Below are 16,471 nucleotides of genomic sequence, written 5' to 3' on the forward strand. Positions count from 1 at the left end.
AAGAGTGATGAGGCAGTGTGGTTGAAGGCTGCAGTCACACCGGGACTGCCAGGCAGAGCTCCCCGAGTGCTCCTGTGCTGAGAAGCAATGCCCACCATGGGAAGCGACTCCACAGCAGTCCCTGCCAGTTTACTCTGCTAAAGCTAATCCAGCTATTTTCCCCACTGCTGTGTGTGTTACATTGGCAACCAGCTGAAGCCCAGGCCTTGTAGCAAGAAAAGCTGTAACGCTGTCAGCTCAAGATCTGAAAGCATGGAAGAGACTTGGTGCACAGAGCTTGTCTCAGGACTTAGTCTCACATGATGATTTTTCTCTTTCACCAATATTTCCTTCTGATCAGGAGAGACTGTGTGTCATGGTTTAGGCCAAATCGGCTACTGGGAACCTGGGGGACCCCAGATGGGGCCGACAGATGCTCCCCTCTATGCCTCTTCAAAGAGAGACGCAGAGGAGGGAAAAAGAGACTTATGAGTTTAGAAGGAACTAAACTACTTTAATGAAAAATTAATAATAAAATAAAAGGAAATAATGAAATATATACAAAACCATATCAAGCTCCCAGGATGACAATCATGACACCGGCTGGCACTGGGGCAGTCCCAGGCTGGACTCAGTGATGGACAGGAACTGGATTCCGGATCTGCATTCAGGATCAGGATCAAAGGCAGATGAACAGAGTCCTCCTCAGATGTCAGCCATTGAAGAAAGAGAGACAGCTGACCCTTTGATCCCTTTATACTGAGCATGAGGCAGATGGGATGGAATACCCTCGTTGGTCAGTTTTGGGTCACCTGTTCTGTCCGCTGCTCCCCGCAGGTGGGTCCCCACTGCACTTTTCCTCTTCCGGCCCTCCAACGGGGCAAATAACAAAGTTGGTTGGCCTTGGTTGTTACAGCAGTAAGTATAAGCAAGAACCTCTCTGCATACCATGCCTTGGCATCAACTATAAACATTGGTCTTATCACTCTGAGAGCAAACATTGTCTGCACAGTATGCTGTTAATTTCAGTAGTTAGAAGAGGCCTAGCTAAGAAGCAAAGTTACTGAACAAAATTGGTCCTGTTTTACCTCAAACCAGGACACTGTGGAAATAAAATATGAAGCTTTTAGGCAATTCTCTGTTTGGATTCATCTTTCAACATACTTGACTTTGGGACACAGGGCATTCAGAGCTGCTCCGTTTCCTTTCACCAGTTCCCAGATGCATGACTTCCACCAGCATGTTTGATAAATCCTCCTGGCCGCAGAAAGCTCCAAGAAACCAGGACACCACCTCTGCACAGTGCCTGCAAAGAGGATTCCCAGAGATCAGGCCAATAAAGCTGTCCTTCCTGGGGAGATGAGATAGTGCACCTTCCTCCTGCAGCAGGCACTGAGGTCCCACATGGGATCAGAACACATCTAGATGAGTTATGAATTCCCTGCAACAGATTTATTTCCACATTCCTTCCCTATCCCTTATTCTGTGGCTATGGCTCTTGCACTCACATTTGGGGCTGCTACTCCAGACAAGCCTGTCCATATTAAATTTGGGAGATTGAGGATTAAACTGTATTAATAGTGATACTACTGAGAGTTGGCGAGGACGATATTAATAAAACACAGAGTGCCTCAAGTAAGAACCTACTACTCAGTGAGATTCATGACAGTTCTGAACAGACACTTCAAGAGAAATTTTTAGACTGCAGGATTATCATTGGGGTATTTGCTGTAATAACTTTGGATAAAAATATAATCATTTCCAGTTTGCAGTCTACAGAGCCAATACACTGCCTCAGGAATTAGTATCCAACAGGCAAATAATAAATGGCAGGGTTTTGAAATAGCACAAGTGCCTCCATATCTCACTCCATCCTTTTACCTTCAATATAAATGAGTTGCAATACTGCTTACTACAGAGGTGGTTTCCATGCTTAACCAAACAGAGATCTGTCTATTTACACCTCACATTTACTAACACTTCAGTAGATGTCAGTAGCTGAAAGAAATAATCACATTACAGTGAAATACAAAATATGGACAATTAACGGTAGTGCTAAAAAATGACAGTTGATGTACACACTTTACTTAGTGCCTTGTTTGTGCATAATATGGTTCAATTTGCGTTGATTCATTTCTCCCTTTGCCATTTCTCTTAATTCACAGTGTCATGTTTTTATGAGCTGGTGCTGCAGGAAAATCTACAAGCAAAGCACGTATTGTTGACATGACGCTGGCAACCCAAGAGGTATGCACGGATCATCTCACCACTTTGCCATTGCTTCTGAAACAGTCTGCCTTTTATTTACCACTGTGATAGACTGTCTTCTACAGATGACAATTTGCAATCACTTTTCTCCTTTTCTTCACCTGGTTCAGCTGCAGTCATTATGAAAAAAAAGAGATAAAAATAATCAAACTCAAAAAAACCTTCCAGTGATTGGAGCTGATTGTAGATGCCTCAATTGCAACACAGCTGAAATTACTGATGTATTACAGTTCTTGAAAGCAATTTTCTTGCAGTAACTCTGGTAGGAATCTCGAATAAATTGTAGCTATTGATCACTAGCCTTCATATTTCCCACACAGAAAGTCTGGCTCTTTGTTCACATTGTAGGCAGCCACGCTTGCTCCCAGGCTTGTTTTTAGAGTAAACCAACTAATCCTTTTCTATGGGAAACTGGGCACATTTGACAGGATAGGTCACCACAGAGTCTGATCCAAGCAGACAGCATAGATGCAGACTGCACCGTGTTTGAATTCTGTGTCACAGGGGACATCGCAATTTTAAAAATATTCCTGCTCTCTCTCTGGTACACAAAAAATACCCAAGTGTCACGCATAAAAGACATCATTCTGCAGGCCCTCGCAGAACTCATAGAATCATAGACCCATTTTAGTTGGAAAAGACATTTAAGATCTTGAGTCCAACCATAAAACTAACACTGCCAAGTCCACCACTAAACCATGTCCCTAAGCGACATGTCTACACGTCTTTCAAGAAGTGTTGAAAAAGTAATAGTTACACCTCAGGACTACCCCATGGTACCTGAAAAAGACCTGCTCAAACTGCTATGGAGTGTGGATGTGAGCAACATGCTGGCCTTCAGCAGGGTGGGTACAAATCAGCCCATCCAACCAGCCCAAGGTGTCTTTCAGGTCAGTCCACAGAGAGGTATGACAGACACAGTGACAGGACCAATGTGTTAAATTAATCTGAGCACTCTCCTGCTCCAGACAGACACCTCATAGCAGAGGGTAGGATATGCCAGGATATATTTGTTCTAGTGTATGCAATAAGGCACCACAGTAAGATGGTGAGTGGTTTCATTTTATCTCAGGCTGTCTTGGGACTGATGGGAAGATCCTTGGAAATGGGGAATGACTTATCCTCATGGGTGGCAACAGTCTTTCTGCAGGGCTCTCACTGACAGCACATCTCTTATGAGACTGCTGTGCTGCTGCTCAAGGAGGTCCTCAAGGGTAGCTGGCAAACGGCTGTGCTCTGTTTCCTGGCACATGAACATTTAGAGCAGAGCAGAAGGGACAGCATTCTTGGAGCAATGCCATAGATAACTCTCTTCTCTGTGCTTTCCTGCTTTCTAGCCCAACCAAGATGTTCCCTGCTCCCCTTGTTCTTGGAAGATAGAACTAATGCTACCCAAGCACTCTCACCCTCAGAAAACTCACCCTGTCACAGGACCTTTGCTCATGCATAGTGTGAGCCGGGCTCTGTCCTGCAGCGATTGCAGCACCTCTACTTCTCCACCCAGCAAGGACTCCAGCACTTCATTTCTTGGTTGTCTTTTGCCTCTTCTGTAGGAAGATAAATGTATACAGTCATTGGCTCCAGGATTTAGCTCAGTGCTGTAAAATAATCGAATAGAAACAACTGTGTTCTTGGCTGCCTTATACAATACGTCCCAGTGAGGGGTCAAAGGCCTCCTTATTGCTTTGGCTGATATAACCTTACCTCAAGGTCATTACTGTCCACAGTAGTTGTGTAAGCAAAAATTTAGAAAACTAAGGGTGGATCTTTGTTTCTGGCCACCCATCCTTAGTTTCAATGCCCAGGACCATGCACAAGCTGATGGCTGTTGTCCATCATCCTTTGCTGTATTACTGCATAGTCACCGAATGTGAACTAACTTGAAGTTGATTCCCTTGAAAGATTGCCACAGAAAGAACAACAAACAGAAGACAAAATAAGCTGAAGATCACAAAAGCCTCACAGAGGAGGATGTCTCCCTTGTTCAGTGGATGGGACCTTCAAAAACAACACCATAAGGTCTCGGGTCCAAATTCGAATTTTGTCTAATGAGACCTGAATCTACACCAGCACACTCCAATAAAGTGCTCATTGGTGCTTATAGGAATGCTCTTAATCCCTTCTGCTGACATGTAGTCTGGATGAAGCTGTGACAGGGTTGGTACAAAACTGGTTAATAAGTGTGCCCAGAGAGTTTTTTGTAGGTCATACAGAGAGTGGCTCTGCAGGAGCCTGTCCCAGACCTGATTTTGTTCAGATCTCGCTAATGACCTGGACAGTGAAATACAGACTACGTCTATCAAGTGCATAGATGGTATGGTGCAAGGAGGGGCAGAATTCTGGGAAGAACAGGGGAAGGGCTACAGCTGAATTCAAATCAATCTTGACAACCTGGAAAAATAGTCTGAAAAAATAGGTTAAAGCTTAGTAAAGGCAAATGAAGGGTGTCACTTCAAGCAGGATTAATCACAGTCGTAGGTTGGGGGGTGGGTTATGCAGCAGCCTTTCAAAAAAAGGACTCAATTATTAGTGAACGATGTCCTATCAGAGAGAAAACGGATGTAGTCATTCTGGAATGTGTGAGTGGGCAAACAGCTTGCACCACAGTCTGAGTCATCCCTCTGATCTGGTCACCAGTGATAACTGGTACAGCCTCAATGGGGACAAAATACTCAGTTTTAGGCATCATCACGCTTCCAGGAAGACATTAAGATGACAGCAACAATAATTATTAGTGATCTAAAAACATACAGTCTGCAAGGAAGTACTGAAAGTTGAACTGTCTGCCTAAAAAACATATCAAAAATTATGATGAAAGTCCTCTAATAACTAGAATTTTGCTATAGAGAGGAAGGGATTTTTTTTCTCTGTGGTCATGAAGGCTCAGACAGGAAATAATGTGTTCAGTCTCCAGCAGAAAAGATTCAGTTCAATATTAGAAATAGCTTTCCAGTGATAAAGGTAATAAAGCCTCAAAACAGCTTACCTTCAGAGACTGTGGGTTGCTGGAGGTCTTCAGAACAGGGTGGACAAACGTTAAGCGAGGAACAGCTGATCCTGCTTTGAGCAGAGGGATGGACCAGGGGCCCTCCCTAAGTCCTTCCTGCTGTACTTTTCTGTGACTCAAGGCAGCAGCTCTGGGTTAATCTGTGACTACCTGTAACTCCTTTCAATGACACTTTTCAAGACCATGTCAGTGCTGGGGATCAGTGTGAAGTTAATTTCTAGGAAATCCACTGTAGCAAGACAGCTGTAGAGATCTCAGGCAATCAGTGTCATAACAGATGTAAGGAATTGCACTGATTACCCTCCTTTGGCAAAGGCAGTGACCTTCTGAACTGCCAGCTCCCCAGACTGCTGCTGCCTGACATTAACTATACAGTTAGTTGTCTCCTCCTGAATCATTAACTGTTGAAAAACACAGCAGAAAATTCCTAAAAAACATTCTCAAATCTAAGTCCTGTGAGAGAGGTTAGAACAAGAAATCCAGGTTACACTTGTGACTAAGTTTTGAAGGTAACGAAGTAAAAACAGGAAGAGAGAGAGAGAAGGGGGTGAGTTTGGATTCGCTCCCACCAGGTCTGCTGGAGGAGCAACCTGGGTGCTCATCTTGAGCCCTTAAAACCAGGACTGGGGAAACAAACCCAGTCTTCTGTGCTCATTGCAAATTTGCCAGCTTGTTTTGCCTATGTATTCTCACCTCACTATGCGCTGACACATTAATAATTTGTTTATATACATATTACAAGATTTTAAGTAGATAAAACAGGGCATGGACCTGACAGCCCTCCTACGCTGGGCTGTGCCATCAGGGCACAGGGAGGGAGAGGGGAGGGATGGGTGTAGGAGCAAGGTGGCTGGATGGGGGGGCAGTTTCCCTTGGGGTTGGAGAAGGGGGACAGGTGCTGGTGCTGCACATCTCAGGACAGTCCTGATGTAGTCCCAGATGAAATACAGAAGCCAGATCTGGCTGGTGGTGACTCCTCTTTAATTCATCTTTCCAGCTGGGTAGTCTTGGTTGATCTCTCACCCTGACTCACCTTGAAAATTAACCCAGTGCAGTGGTGAACAGGTGATAAAATATCCCTGTAGCCTCAGTTACTGACAGATATGTGTTGGAGAAAGGTAGTTGTAAATCCCGCTCCTCTACACCCACACAAGCTGAGTTTGATCCAGCCCCTGCCCGACTCCATGGCAAAATTCCCACTGACTGCAAATGGACTTGGACCAAGTTTATGAGCCACATAATTTACAGGATGTCTTGGCTGCCTGAACTAACGGCCATCTGCTCCAAGGCCATTTACGACGCCTTACAAATTGGTTGAGCCGGGGGGCTAGGCAGGGCCTGACAGGCAAACGCCCAATGGAAACCTGGATTGTCACTGCTGCTGCAAGGCAGCTCTTTGGACATGCCATTTCTCAGGGAGCCTTCCCCGGAGCAGCGCTCACGCTCTTGCTCTTCACATCCCAGCTGAGGGGGTACCTGAGCAGGGGGTGCCCTTAGGGTCAGCTGGAGCAGGAGGAAGCATCACTCCACTGGGTCCACATGGCGATGTGGTAGGCGGTAGCTGGTGGCGGGTGTTCATCTGCTTTCTAGACAGGTAAGATGTTGCCAAACCATTGCAAAGGTCTACAGGATGAAAAAAAATGGTTCCTGATCTGCACATATTTTTGGAGGTAAATATTCAGTTTGTATGCATGAGGGAGCTAAAATAGGCACCAGAAACTGAGTAACAGCTACTATACTCTGTCAGTCGAACTAGGAAAGCATATTTACCTTACAAAATGGAGAAGGAAAAATTAAGAAATAAGAATGGAGAGTCTTGGAAGAGGAATAATGGACTTTTCAATTCAATGGTAAGAAAAAGATTTTTCAAAAAATCTATTCAAGTTGACCTGAAATGAATTTTTATTGTGGAAACAAAAACTATATACGTGTCCCTCCACAATTTAATTGCTGGTCAACCAAATAATTAATGTTGTGCTTTCGTGTGACCATGCCGCCTTCCCTCCACTCAGACCACTGGGTACCGGACCCAGCTCTTTGAGGTTGAAAAGAAATGAGAGAAAACTAACCAAATGCTGTTGGTTAACGTCAAAACTTCTTATCAGAAACTGGAAGAGCTCAGAGGTAGAAGTTGAAATGCAGAGTGGAGACGCAAATGCTGGCAGGACACAGGGTGGCTCAGAGGGCAGCAGACGCTCCGATGGATACTGTCGCTTGTAATGTGCTTTTAACTTACTGTAATTTTTTGCTACTAAATGGGGAAAAGGGCAGGTGGGGGGAAGCTGTCTGATTTTCTGCAGGTGTTTTCAAGAGTTTGGCTGAAGGAGTTTAAGGAGAAAAAGCTCATATGGCATAGAAAATGCTGCAATATCATATTATGCTGAGAACACTCATTTACCAAGGAAGAAAAGAGTCCTCCCCTCACAACTGCAGACCACAAACTGTGCCCTGAGAAAAATGATAGCAATTGCCCTGTGAGCGTGCTTGCAGCACTCGTGTGCAATTTCTCTCGGAAATGAAAGGTGTCATTCTGGCCCTTCGGCTCTGGCAAGTTCTCTGTTTTAGAGCTGGCCTGTTTTTCACATTGCACTGGGGCTTGCGATAGTCTATTTAGCTGGCTGAGATGCCTACCATGTGCTATGGAGTCCAGCAGTTGCCTTCTGTGGGGATGTTTTCCCTCTCTCACGGTGCTCGGAAGCACCGAAGGAACCAGTGCGATGCCACCTCTGCTTCTGGGCAGCACAAAAGAGCACGGGGTCATTAATTCAGAGACAGAAGCCCTATCCCAGCTGTACAGGTAATGGTTTCCAAGAGTCTTCTGTCTGCAAGGTAAAACAACTAAGTACCAAACAGCAGTGTGGTTTGACCACTCTGATGTGATAATTCCAGCTTTTTTGAATTTAACTACCTAAATGCCCTAGTTCCTCACATGGAGGAAGGTAGGTGCCTCTTCAAGGCCTCAGAAAAGACCCCCTTGCTTCAGACTGGGGGTCAAGTTAGAGGGGCAGAGAAGAGTTAGGTATATAGAAATTTATTTCATACAAATGCCAATCTTTGGCCCTCCTGCAGCCAAGGGCAACTTACATTTGTACAGGAAGAGTGAAAGTGCAGCCATTACAGTAGGCTGGATATTTTAAACCCATAGTTCAATTGCTGGTCTATGACATGGAAAATGGGTGATTTTTGGCTACAAGAGTTTCAATGTAGAAGGGGGAAAAAGGGGTACCAAGCTAAGATCTGTCTTTCACATAAGAAATCACAACATTCTGAGTTGTGGCACCCTGGCTATGGGAAGGGATTTTGCATTCCAGCTGCTAGATGAAGTCCCAGCCTTGCAGCAGTCAGCAGCAGAATTCCCATCTATTGTAAGGATTGCAGGATTTCCCCAATATCCTTGTGGCATTATGAACTTGACCGAGTTTTCTGAGTGAAAAGGATGATGTTTCCAGAGTAGGTAGTTACTTTCTACATCACACAGTTGCGATCTTGTTGTTCTCACAAGAATCAGCCCTCCAGCGAGTGGCAGGTTTGACTGCTTAATAGAAACCTGAATTTGTCAGGGGAAGGGACAGAAAGCTGCTGTAGACACCAGACATCAATAATGCAGAGCTCCACTGACCTAGAAGAGCGGAAGGATTTACCTGACACACAGGTACCCATGCAAGGAGGCCACTAAATGTGAAAGCAACTGCCATCATTAAGAAGATGGATTTCTTTGTTAGTCTTTCCTGTGATTTCTCTGTACCTCAGTTGTATTCAGGAGACCTTACAGTTTTTCCCCCCAGTGGCTAATTTAACAACCTGATGTGTTTTACTTCGTTCGCACCTTGGATGTCATTATTTTTAAAAAGAGACAAGCTGACTCAGGACTGTGCAATTAAATCGTTACATTTGTAAACAGACTAGTGATACATTGGCAGCCGTTCGGATATGCTTTACCCTTCATTGCTAGCTAGCTGGAGAAAGCTGCTGATACAATTAAACAGCATTTTATATATGATTACAGTGATTCCTAATTTATTTCCTAGTCATATATTTTCATGTAAGCATTTTAATAACCAACATTTATAAATTCATTAGATAAAACTGTTCCTCTCATCTTACTTTCTTATGTTTCTAATGCATGAATCTGTCTCTCCTCAGTACCTGATTTTCTTTTATTTCTTTTTCCTCTCATGTTTACACCTACATCATGCTTTGTCTTCATCCAATTTTTACTGCCATATGTCTATAAAGATAATATTTTTATCAATGAGGCACACATCAGAGATGAATAGCAACGTGGAATTAAACCTACTAAGCTGTGAATAAAAGAAACCTTAGTTGTACTTTGTAGTTAACTTTCTGCCTAGAAATATTTACTTTTCTGTAGAGGTTATTTTACATAATGTAGCTTGAAAAAGAAAAGCTCAAAGCATAGGTACCTGGAATGGTTTGGGGAAGAGTGAGTCAGAAAGATTATAGCAGGGCATGAAGTCAAGCTTTCACATTTCAGGCATTACTTGGCCACTAAGAAGGAATGGCTGAAGCATAGGAGGAGGGTTAATTTTGGTGGGCAATAACAAAGAGCAGAGAGCTTCCTGGTGCTTTTATATCTCAAACTTGCTCCAATACAAATTAAGCCTGTGAAGGTTTTTTAAAAGTCAAGGCAAGCAGATGTGAGGACATGGCACTGGGATGAGGAAATGATGTCTGCTCGCAGTCTTACCACCTCCAGCCAAGTCTTCTGCTGCAAGTATCACTTTGCTGCAGCAAAGCAGGGCTGGGCTGCAGCACCTTTGAGCATCACAGCACACTGCAGAGCTGGCTGTTGGGGTAATGCTTTCCTCTAGATCAAAAGAGTGGATGTCAGAAGATGATGTTAAAAAAAACAATTGGAGGTATAGCAGGTGCCTCAGAGCCAACTCCAGTTCCTACAACCAGGAAATCTGGTTGTAGGAAATCCTGACCATGTTGAAGTCAAAGATAAAAGTGCTGCTGAATCCAAAAGTCCCAGGAGCCCACTGGCCATCTCTGCAGCTTGCTGCCACCAGAGCTGCTTGGGTTTGATGGTCCTTTTTTGCGTGTCTACAAGCTGCATTGACAGAGGGGCTGCATTTTGACCATGGGTAAGGTGGTACCCTCTCCAGACCCTGCACTTCTGAAGAGTCCAAGCTTGCCACAGATGGACAATTTAGCCTTTTTTAAGCTAAACAGCAAAGCCACCCTGGGCATGCACAGAGGATAGAAAGGACTTGAGGCTATAAAATTACCCGTTTCCAACCTGCTGCTTCTAGACAGTGATGAGCAGAAACTCACAGGCTAGCACAGAGGTGGGCAGATTGGGGGTCCATCCTCCAGAGCTAGGGATAAGAGAGGGCTGCCAGTCACCCTCCAGAAAGATGGATGCTGATTTACTCCCCAGGGAAGTCAAAGAGAAAGAAGAATTTAGATCGTATAGGTTTGTCTAGCTCCTGGATGCCATAGTGAGTTGTTGCCCCTTATTCTGGGTGGACTGTGGCATGACAAAACAATTCTTCGCCACAAATTAAGACAGGAGTTTGTGTTTTATCTGATTATGAGTAGAATTCATGCAATGTCTTTAAAATACTTAAAATACTCTTTATTTATGTAGCACTGCTGTAGAAATAAAAAGAAGCTGGAACATTCAAAGGAAAGAGATTCTGCCTGTGTTTTTTGAAGCATCCTACAGACCCCTGTGGCAGGGATTACATTCTCTATTAATTCTGCAGCGTGGTTTATTTCCTGCAAGATTCCATAATGCAAGGATAACAGAAGTGTTTTGAAAATGTATCCTGAATACGTATCAGCTCTGCTCAGTCTCAGGTATGTACACAAAATATATATGGAAATCAAGCATTTGTTGAAAAATGAAAGTAAAGTAACTCTGCCAGGGTCAGTGAGACATTGTCTTTCATTCACTATCCTAAGCTGATGTTTTCTATTAGAAGAGCTTTAGTTGGAATGTGCCTGGGACCTTTTAAGCAGAAGAACAGGGATCAAGACAAGATTAACTAGGATGATGAAAACCTTTAAGTACACAATACCCTATGTTGTGTTAGCTTGTGCCTTTCTGTATACAAAAAAGTGGATTATACATGTATGCCCTATTATTCAACAGGTATTAATGATTGCTAGCATTTACACAAACTCCATTGTCAGCTGCATTTCATGGCTAGTGACTAATCTGCTACTTTTTCTGTGTCTTTCTAGAAATAACTTGAAAAACACTTAAAAGTATGCTATAGATTTCTTCCTCTTTATGATCCGCTAAGACTACAAAAAGTGCTATGTTTTTTAAGCGTGAATTAAGAGACAACAAGGATTTTTTGTCTAATGAAAGAGTTTTACATGCTCTTAGTCTAGCTGCTACTGAGAGTTGTAGTTTAAAAAAAGAAATAAACACAGCTGCATTTATTCATAATGTTTAGTAAGCAAGATGCCTTACTACACAGAGAAACAATGAAAAAAAAAAAAGAACTGTAGCTGAACTGCAGTTTTAACAATCTCCTGGTTCTAAAATTCTGACCAAAACCATGACATGTGGTTCAGTTTTTAAATGGTGGTTTTGAACTCATTATAGTCTTCTGTAAACCTAGTGAATAAAAGGATATTTCTGAAGCGGTCATGAGTTAGTTTTCAGAATTTTAAGAAAATTATAAGGATTTGGCTGCATATGTAGTTGTAAATGGAAACTATTTTGTTAGTCTGATTCTAGTACGGGAAATTATTTTCTCAGACATACGTTTTTTATTTTTCGAAATAGACTTCAGACTGTTTAATCTGCTTTGTAAACTAAACTATTGAGAAATGGTGCATGACAAATATTTATTTTCAGATTCATCCCCTATTTTGCAACAAAAGTCTGCTGTATATTTTTTTCCTCCTTCTTATTTGGATAAAGAGCCAGAAGCAAAATCTGCTTGCAAAACTCAACACTTGAGTAATCATGTGGCCATTAGTGCATTCAGATGGACACTTATTAACCACAATTATCTGATGAGAATAGATACTCTGTGCACATAATTGACACCCACAGAAAATGTGCAGGCACACTATGTGTAGCAATTTGCTCTATAATGCTTAATGTGTTAGGAACGATCACCAGTCCTCATTTTCTATCTATCTGGTGCTTCACAGTGTTTAGGAAGCAGATAAGCTCTGCTTTCCTTAAGGTACAAATGTCCATTTAAATGAAATCAGTAACATATCTCACCTTACAGCAAAACACTGTTGATGCTTCTCCCAGCTTTCCTTTGCCAAGCCCTAAATGACAACATGCTGAACATTAAATTAAATTAAGTGGGATATTTTAATATTCAGCAATAAATTTTTCAGCATTAACTCAGCTCACTTATTGCTTTTGAGTATCCTGGAGGTTCTTCTGGGTACTGCTGCAGTATGACTAGGAGCTGTGGTCCACACTCAGGACCTCCCCTCTTGGCCGGCATGGTCATCAGCACTGTTGCTCTTTTCAGGATACCAATCAGAAAAGCTATTTCTTCTCACAAGTACAGGCTTTCCTCTTGAAACAAATGTTGATAATTTCAAAGCTATCAGGCAGCTACTGAAATCAGTCTGAAAAAAATGTCATGTCAACTAAAACACAGTGTAGTGACAGATGTGGAGCTAAAAATACCAGTTTGACAATTTTTTGAAAAGTCGGGCCCTATTGAGAGATGTATTTCAGACTCAGTCCCTCAAAGTCTGTGCACAGACGTGGACTGGTGAGCAAGAAAAGCAATCTGTGGGAAGAGCCAAGGGCTGGAGCAAGGCGAGACTGGACCATCTCACTGCTCCCTGTAGTACGACCCTGCTGGGGGCTCGAGCAGCATGGGGTCGGAGCAGCTCTGTCAGCCCAGCCGTCCTGCAGCAAGGCATGGTCTCGTTTTATCCTCTGTGCCAAAGGTTTGGGTCCCCATTCCCTGAGGATTCCCTTGTGGAGGAACACATTGCTACTGTCTGCTTAAAAAGCCTCAGGAGATTTAGCACAGAGGCAGACATCTCTACCCTCCATAACTCATACTCGTGCATAAGGTGTGTTTCCGTCATGTGCAATACAATGCCCCTGGCAGACTCCCAAGACCTGATTATTACATCATTTCATTATAAATGTTTACCTAAGAAGCTTGTCTTCTGTTTCTGCCCCTGAAGATACTCCCTTTCATTAAATATCCCTCCCAAGCATTATCTGATCTTCCTTGAAGTTTTACCCCTACTGTGATTCTCACTCCTGTATCTTTTCTACAAATGAATGTGACAAATTGCTGTGAACTGGACATCAGCCTTTTCCACTGCAAAAAAATTGACCCCTTTTTTTAATTTCAATTTTTTACTATTCTGCTTTAAATCAAGGTCAAGCCTCTCCCCTCTACCCAAACCATTTAATCATGCAACATTTTTTACTTTTGTTTCTTTTTTTCCCTAGTATAGTTCCTAACACATTCAGGGAAAAGTGCTGGACCTTGAATTCCCTGGTAGCGCATTCTCAAATTTTCAGTGTCTCCAGAAAGGTGTGATTAAAAATAGATAAAGAAATTGCTTTGCAGACCTCAGCATCTTCTGGCTATTTCCTCCCACTAATTGCTGAAGTTGACCACTAAAGCCAGGTTTACTGCCTGATGGGCCATTTCAGTGTTTGAAAAAACAAGACACTTACTTAGAAAACTGCAGTGGCCAGCTTCACCGAATCATTGTGTCAACCCTATATAAAGTCATCCTACCAATACATTTAATGAGAATGAACTAAATAGCTTTCTATTGATGCAAAAGGCTTATATTTCCAGACAGAGCAAGGGACTTTGTTATACCACACTACTGGCAAGCGTCTGCTTTTTTCTGTCGTTTTCCTTTTCCGGACTCTGGTTTTATTATCATATTGCTGTAATGAAAAGCACAAATCATCTGGACAGCAATGGCAAGGAGCTGTATCTCACTGCTCTGATGTCACCAAACGACTATATTTCAAGGCTTTGTCGTAACATAACTTTCGTAAAAAATACCAACTAGTTTGAGGACTAGCATGCAAATAAACAGGAGCTGGCTACATGGGTCTCCTCTGAGTCACGTCAGACAGATATTTCAGCCCTGCCTTTGCCTGTGCCTTTCACTCCTGGCTGGCTGCGGCAGCTCCCTGTGCATCGGCTCCCTGTGGAGCCTTCTGCGCTCCTCCATGGGGACCAGGGGCCAGGGCTCTGTATTTCCCCGGGGGGAAAGTCAAACATTACAGCACAGCAGGGAAAGTTCTGTTTTCCCCGTAGTTTCACACACTGCGAACAAGTGTTCCATTGCTATTGCTCTGTTCGTAATCTAATTACTACGCGCGTTGATCCCTCCCATCCGACAGCAGGAAATGCTGCTTTCTGATTTGCACACATTTATTGCGACTTGTATGCAAAATTCCCACAGTAGAAATAGCACTGTGATATTGTAGCTTTTTTTCAGGCTCAATTCCCTCTCCTTTAAATTAAGAAGGCACTGGACTGGAGCACTAACTCAGCACTGTTTCAGCTTTCTGTCGATGTTCAAATCCCCTCCCAGCAAACTAAGCCCACTCATGTGCTAAGAAACAGCTGTGAGCAAATCTTATTTGGGTCTTTGTGTAAAAAGCCACAGGATGGAGATTGAATCCGGAGAAACTGAGTGACCTTGCTTTAAAAGGCAGCTAAACTTTAATGTCTTGAGATGAAACATTCTAGAAAGAGCTGGTGATTGAGATATGTAATGTGATATCTGGAAAACTGACCCCAATTTCTGGTTACTGACCCTCATCTTACCTGCTATTGCTGCAGAAAGCTCAAGTAGCTGTGCAAAGGAAAGTGTGAACACACTCAGGCTCTGCCAAAGGTAATGATACGTTTCTACCAACAAGAAGAATTAGGTGGGGAAAAACTGATGGCTTTTATTTTGCAAAATTTTGAGAGTAATTGCTTCATTAAAACATCCAAAACTATACAAAACCCCAAGGTGATTATTCACTGCAAATCCTTCTTACTTACACCATTATGAAAATGATTTTTTGGACTGAGATTTTTACTCCTGTAAGTTGTTATTGGCACATGCAAGGAGGGCATCGCTGCTTGCATTCCTCTGCTGCATCAACAGCAAGATGAAGTCAGAGGGGCACCAAGAAATCCTCACCGGTGAAAAGAATGTAGGGTAAGAAAAGGTTATGAGAAAGAGCAGTATAAAACCCCCTATGTTCTCACCAGAAGCTGAATTAAGCTACCCTTATTCAAATGGCTCTCCAGGGACTCTATGTGTCCACAAGGTAGTCACAATACTGCCAGCAACAGCTGCTTGACGAGTCTTTCCTCCAAGAAGGCATCCTGGTTTATTACTGCAGAACCATATTGTTCTTCCTATTTATAAAGCAAAACCTCTCATACCCAGATATTTATGGCATGATATTAACTCTAAGCAGTGTTTTTTGTGAAAAAGTGACAGTGATGTTTGTACACTTAATGGCTGTAACAACAATTAGCATTTGAAATCCATGTATCTCAAAACACCAGTATGATCCCTAACCTGTAGATGGGTTAGCAGAAATACTTGTGGCCAATGCAGCACTGCAAACTAGAGGTTTATTTTGGACTGAAACATGGGACAAAACCAGCTAGATCCAATCACCAATAAAGCCTCAAAGTCTGCAGCCCCACCTTGAAACATAAGAAATTTTGAGGCACACATGTCCTCACTACAGTCAGTCTGTAGGAGCATACTGGGTGGTGGTCTGGGCACACCCTGAAGGACCTGAAGCTGTTGGTGTAGCTAATCAGGTGAGTGTTAACTCAATATAGTCCTTTCTGGACTACAAACTGAATTTCTTAGCATCTCATTCCATAGACTCATTATGCAGATTTCCCTCGTGTACAAAAACCAGACAGGGTTCAGCACATACCCATGCGTTGCTCTGTCCTTTGCTCAGGCATCCATGGTCAGAGATGGGGCAGAGATGACATTTCATTCTCTCCTCTGCTTCAATGGATTTAATCTCATACCTCAAGGAAAAGTACCTTGCACTATACATACTTTTAGGTGCTTATTGTTGGATCCTTCTTCCCCTCCGATCCTGGAAAAAATATGAGTTTTTTAAGTAAAAGATGGTAAGTGAATCTCACTCCGGAAAAGTGTACTTATCCTAGGGGGACGTACACTTTCTTCTAGCTCAGAGTATGACTGTGCACATTTCCTAAAAACAATTAGCACATGCTTATA

Source organism: Charadrius vociferus, unplaced genomic scaffold, assembly GCF_000708025.1.
Source record: "Charadrius vociferus isolate BGI_N301 unplaced genomic scaffold, ASM70802v2 scaffold1038, whole genome shotgun sequence".
Taxonomy (NCBI): Eukaryota; Metazoa; Chordata; class Aves; order Charadriiformes; family Charadriidae; genus Charadrius; species Charadrius vociferus.